This window comes from Camelus ferus, chromosome 11 (genome assembly GCF_009834535.1).
Source record: "Camelus ferus isolate YT-003-E chromosome 11, BCGSAC_Cfer_1.0, whole genome shotgun sequence".
Lineage (NCBI taxonomy): Eukaryota > Metazoa > Chordata > Mammalia > Artiodactyla > Camelidae > Camelus > Camelus ferus.
In genome coordinates, this window is record NC_045706.1 from 73,282,108 (window position 1) to 73,288,520 (window position 6,413).

Consider the following 6,413-nt stretch of genomic DNA (forward strand, 5'->3'; position numbering starts at 1 on the left):
TGGGTCCATCCGTGTTGCTGCAAATGGCATTATTTTCTTCTTTTGTATTGCTGAGTAGTATTCCATTGTATACATAGACCTCACCTTCTTTATCCAGTCATCTGTCGATGGACATTTAGAAGGCTTCCATGCCTTGGCTATTATAAAGAGTCATAGCCACTTCTGAGGTGTCAGCCCAGACCGTGACTCAGGACAGCCCACCAAGCTGCCAGAGCTTGTTACCGAAGGCAAGTTCATGTGCCCGCCGCACCGTGAGGCCAAACTAACTGAAATGTGAGTTTGGACCAAAGAAAGGTTGATTGCAGGCTCGACCAAGGAGGACAGGGTGGCTCGTGCCCAAGAAAACCTTGAACTCCCTGAAGGGTTTTCAGCAAAGCATATTTAAGGCCAGGTGAGGGAGGAGGGTCACAGGGTGCGTGATCTGCTCGTGCACAGTCCTCTGATTGGTTGATGTGGAGGGAACAGGGCGGTCAACACTATCACCCCCTGGGCGCCAGAAGTTCTGGGGCCACGTGCTCTCCATCATCAAATAGTTAATTTCTTCCTTTTGGTGGTGGTTTTTAGCATCTGAAATACTCGGGAAACACACATGAGATACTATTATCTGGGCCCTTCACAGAGGGGCTACAGCAGAGGATATGGGGGAGGGGTCTGACCCTGGAAGGTCCCACAGGGTCCTGCTCAGTCACAAGCTGAGGCCCGAACACCATGTCTGAACTTCATGACTGCAGACTCACAGTCTGCAGACTGCACAGAGGTGGACACTGCCCCAGGTGAACCAGTCTGATCCTCCCTCCCCAGAATTTGCACTTCTGACAGACCAGGTCCAGGTCAGTCCCTCTTAAAACTGAGGGGGCTGTGGAGGCAGCCACCTGGAATCACAAGATGGAGAAGCCCAGAACAGCAATCCTAGCTTTCTGCTCCCCATGGCCCCCCACACTATGCACCCCTGCAGTAAACTTCCCCTGTTAAAGCTTCAAAACCTCTAGATGAGAGCCTCTGAAAGCTTGTTCCTGGCTCTAAGAAGCAGTAAGATCAGCCCAGTGCAGCGCACATCATGTCCCCAGAGCCACGTTCTGATTTTTTTTTTAAAGTGTAGTTTCTAAATAGACTATGTAATCTTATGAATTAAAATGTTTACTACAGCAGGCATATAATGACTAAGTAAATATCAACATTATTACCTCTATTATTGATATATTCAAAAGTCATTTATAAATCAATCGTATTTTTCTGTTGCTATAAATTTGGGGGCTGGGGAGTAATGAGGTTTATTTTTTAATGGAGGGACTGGGGATTGAACCCAGGACCTTGTGCATGTAAGCACACACTCTACCACTGAGCTATACCCTCTCCTCTCTATTGCTATAAATTTTAATTTCAAAACATTTTGTTATTCATATCTCCTGGGACTACACCTACCAATAACACCTTCTAAAATATATTTGTCCTGAAATATTACATGCAAGGACTTTGGCATCTGTCAATATGCTAGTTCATTCATTCATCCATTTTCTTAGATGCTCTGAGATTTGCCAAAGAAATAGAGGGCAAAACCCCTTCACTAGGAGCTTACAGGGTAGAATTTGAAGAAATCATGATTTTAATCGGGTATTTCCTAAATTAGGTTTTCTTACATTAGAGAAGACCTGAGCTTTCCTCCACGACAGGTCAAAGAGTCGCATGTCGTGAATTGGAGAAAAAGCCTTCAGGGTATTTGTCAATTTCCGGCTCATGACCTAATAGTGGACCCTGAAATCCATCTAGTGGATCAGAACCAGCAATTTAGTTTCTTTGTTTGTTTTTTAATTAGAGTGTGTCACACGCAGGAGGGCTAAGTGTTGGCCGTGAATCCTGATTTCAGTTACAGAAACGTGTGTGCAGGGTGAAGACGTCAAATGCACATCTCACGGGGGGGGGGAGGGGTCTCCATCAAAGCCATCTGTCCAGCTGCTCCCCGCTCCTCACTCCTCAGCGCAACCCAGCACGTGCCGGGGTGCACCCCAGGGCACCTCCAGCCCATTCCACTCGCCCAGGAGACCGGCAGCCTTGCAGGAATTTCCAAGGCTGACCCAGTCCTCAGAGTGCCACCCCAGCCCTTGGTCAGGACCGCCACACTGGATCCCAGCACACAGCTGTTCAGCTTTTGTCTTTGGTTTCAGTTGTGGTTTTGAGGGGATGAGGGGCAGGCAGCTGGTGGGATCAGCAGAGTCCAGGAAGCCAGGCTTGAAACCCCTGGTCACTTCTGGTCATGCTGGTCCTGAGCCCGGCTGGTGAGAGCTGCCCAGCAGCTTATCCTCGTCTAGGTACAGGGGTCACCGAGGGTCCTCGCCCGTCCTTCATTGAACCCCTGGCATTACAGCCATGGCCACATCCAGGAAATAGCAGAAAACCTAACTGAAGAGTGATGTTTTTACAAGGTTCTGCTGTGCAGCACAAGGAAATATGTTCCATATCCTGTAATCACCTATAATGATAAAGAATATACGTATATGCACAACTGAATCCCCGTGCTGTCCACCAGAAACTAACACACCATTGCAAATCGACTGTACTTCAAAAAATAATAATAATAATAAAAGAGAAGTGGTATTTTTGTTTACGAGACGCCACATGACCACTTCACCTGACTTTGTTCTTCGCTGACAGGGCCGAGCCCCAGGGCCGTTTGGGGTGCGGGACAGGGCGCACTCTTGCTACTCCAAGCGTATAACTGGGCGCTCACCTTGTTAGAAGGAGCATCTCAAGCTCTCACCCAACCTGACGAATAAGAAGCTGTGTTTCAACAGGGCCGAGAGGTCCATGCGTGTGGTCCAAGTGCAAGGGGCTCTGATTCAGAAGCCCTGGTCCACCCACAGGCCCCAGCTTCCGCAGAGCTGTCATCGACAGGGTGAGAGTGTCCGTGTGAGCTTGGTCCTCGCCAGGCAGGCACCGTCTTTCACGCTGGCGTTCCTCCCTTCCTGCCACTTTTCAGGCACAAAATGTGCTTTGCTTGAGGGAGTGAGAGCAATTGGGACTGCAGACGCTGTCCTGTTTTGTGTGGCATGTGTTCAGTAGGCAAAAATAAAACCTGGTTACCTAGGCCTGCCTGGTGGCCGTTATTTTTTCTAGCCTGTGAACCCAAAAGCCGGAAAACAATTTGTAAAAAAAAAAAAAAGAAGAAGAAGAAGAAGAAGAAGAAGCTGGAAGTGGGGCTTGCTGATTTCTGTGCCATCTAAAGCAAAACCGGAAAGCGGTGTCTGTCCCACGTTAAGACTGGGGATACAGCCAGGCTTGCCTATGGTGCGTAGTTTGGGAAACGCCAGCCAAGGGGCGCTCCCTCTGTAAGGAGCATGGTACATTGCTCAGAAACAGACCCAGGAAGGCAGCAGGCCTGCTTGCATGTGGCCTTCCAGATTCCAGAGCCCAGTAGAGTCAGCCCCAAGCCAGGCTTGCCCACCCCCTCATCCACCCCCAGGCCCCCCACACATCCAGCAACCCAGCAGCTCGCTGTGAGAGGCTGTGTGCTTCACATAGTAAATGCTGGAGAGGCTGTGGGGAAAAGGGAACCCTCCTAAACGGCTGGTGGGAATGCAGTTTGGTGCAGCCATTATGGAAGACGGTACAGAGATTCCTCAAAAGACTAAAAATAGACTTACCACATGACCCAGCAATCCCACTCCTGGGCAAATATCCAGAGGGAACTTTAATTTGAAAATATACAAGCACCCTCAGTGTCCATAGCAGCACTATTTACAGTAGCCAAGACATGGAAACAACCTAAATGTCCATCAATCATTGAAAGGTGACTGGATGAAGAAGTCGTGGTGTGTATATACACAATGGGCTACTATTCAGCTATAAAGAAAGAATGAAATAATGCCATTTGTGGCAACATAGATGGACCTGGAGATCGTCATACTAAATGAAGTCAGTCAGACAGAGAAAGACAAATATCACATGATATCACCTATATGTGGAATCTAAGAGGAAAAAATGACACGAATGAACTTACTTATGAAACAGAGACAGACTCCCATAGAAAACAAACTTACGGTTACCAGGGAGGAAGCAGGAGGGAAGGGCTAAATTGGGAGTTTGGGATTAGCAGATACTAAGTACCATATATAAAACAGATAAACAACAAAGTCCTGCTGCCTAGCACAGGGAACTATATTCAATACCTTGCAGTAACCTATGGTGAAACAGAATATGAAAATGAATATATGTGCGTATATGTATGACTGAACTATTATGTCCTACAGCAGAAATTGGCACAACATTGTAAACTGACCATATTTCAATAAAAAAAATTAATAAATAAAAAATTAAATTAAAAAAATGTTTTAAGAGACCATGTGCTTGCTAAACTAGCCCCTTTAGCCAAAGCAAACTGCACACGAAGTCTTATAAAATCGGCCCCAGCATTTCAACCCGCTTCAGAATTGTCAGCAACGCCTTCACCGCTGGAGGCCCAAATGTATCCAGGCTTGTTTCCTCTCTCCCAAAAACTGGAGGGCCTGTTATGAGCAGGCACTAGGCAGAAGGTGAGGAAATCATGCCATGTGGCAAACAGGGGTGACCTTGCTGAAGGAAGGGACCACTGAGAGTGAGACCAAACAGGGGCCTGACGTGGGCAGAATCAGGGAAGGCCGGGTGTTGGGGGGGGTGGGACGCTGCGGAGGGCGGGAGCAGCCACCACCCCCACCCCACCCCGTTCTGGGACCTTGAAGCCCGTCTCCCTGCAGAGGCTCCAAGCCCTGTGGTCCTGACCAGGCTGGCAGGCCCGACCTGCCCCGCGTCCTGGGATTCTCAGCATTCCAAAGCCCCTGCAAATAACAAAGGTGGTGTTTGTGGCATTTCAGAACAAGCTTGGAAACTTTTAAATGTCGACATGAATGATGTGGAGAGACTTGTGGGAGAAGCGAAGAGGCAGAGCCAGCGGGGGGCGCTGGTGAGCACAGCTGCGGGGCTCAGTCGCCTTTTCAGAAGAGGGATTCTCAGAAGCAGAAAAACACCTCGAGCTGCCACGAGAGCCAGTGGTACAGCAAAAATGAGGAGATTTACGTGGTCCCGGCGGGGAGAGCCGGGCGCATGTCACTGATTTATAGAGGACCTACTGTCTGAGGAGGAGCCTCTGGTTTGCATGGGGATGCGGGCAAGCAAGGAGCCGGTCCCTCTGGCCAGCCCAGGCCCGCTCTGAGGACACAAGCCATCTTGCTCAGAGTAGGAGGCCCTGTGACCGGGATGTTTCTCACACCCAAGGCCATATTTGTCATTCGACGGACAAGGGACACTGGCCTCTCAAAGCCCTTTATCACCTGGACGATGAGGGTGAACTTGGGTGGTCCAAGGAGGGGCAGGAGGCAGGGACCCCGAGCACCCAAAAGGCTTCGTTCTGCTCCCTTCTGGTCCATCGTGCCCAGAACAGACGGAGAGGAGTGAGGAGGTCTCCTACCCTGGGTCCAGCCCCCCACCTCTACCACAACCCTAGACCTTGGTTTCTTAGGGAATCCCACCCCTTCCCACAGGTACTGCTGGGCGCTTAGAGGTACAGGGCCCCGGTCTTTAAAGACCCCTGCCACACCCTGGCAAATGCAAGGAAATCCGCCCCCTGCCCCCCAAGTGCTCTGTACCTGGGGGACAGCCTCCACGTATCCTTCATTTGTGAGACCCCAGATCCACACAGGGTCCAGGCCAGGCCAGCCCGTAGCAAGAATCCTGCTGACAGAGGCCTGGGTGCACATCAGCAAAGCTGCTCCCTCGGGGACCAGGGCGCTGAGGATGGGGATGTAGGGCGGAGCTGTGGGGCCCAGTGGAAGGTCCTGATGGGCAAAGGGAGGATGAAGATGCTGACGGCCATGGGGATCCCAGGAAGACTCGGACCCACAGACCCCCACCACCCACCCCGGGGAGCAGAGTGGACCCTCTGCCACGTCTGTTCCCTTGACTGAGGATGGACTCCCGGAGCCGGTCCAACGGGACCGTCATCAGTACCGAGGGGGTCTCCAAGCTCCCACCACTCTGATGGCATCCCTGTGGCCTCTCCTCTGTGGCCCTGGCTCCTGCCCAGCTTCACGAGGGAGGCAGCTTCCAGCACAGGTGGGTGCACCCTGAGCCCACACGTGATTGGAGCCAGGCTGCTCAGGACCCCTGCCCACAATTCTGATTTGCTCATGTCTCTCCCTCCCTAAAGGACCAACGTGCAACATGCAGACTTGGAGCTGTCCTCAGTCCCGCCTTCCTCCTGGGAGACGGGGGTGGGGGGGGATCAGACAGTCTTTCTGCAGAGAGACCAGAACAAAGCTGGGACAAGCTTAACAGCCAAGAGACAGCAAGAAAGAGAATAGAAATTAACACCAACACTCCTAACCACCCCCCCCCTTTTCTGTGGGTCAGCCGTTTTCCAAAGGAACCTCTTTTTCTAAATTTGG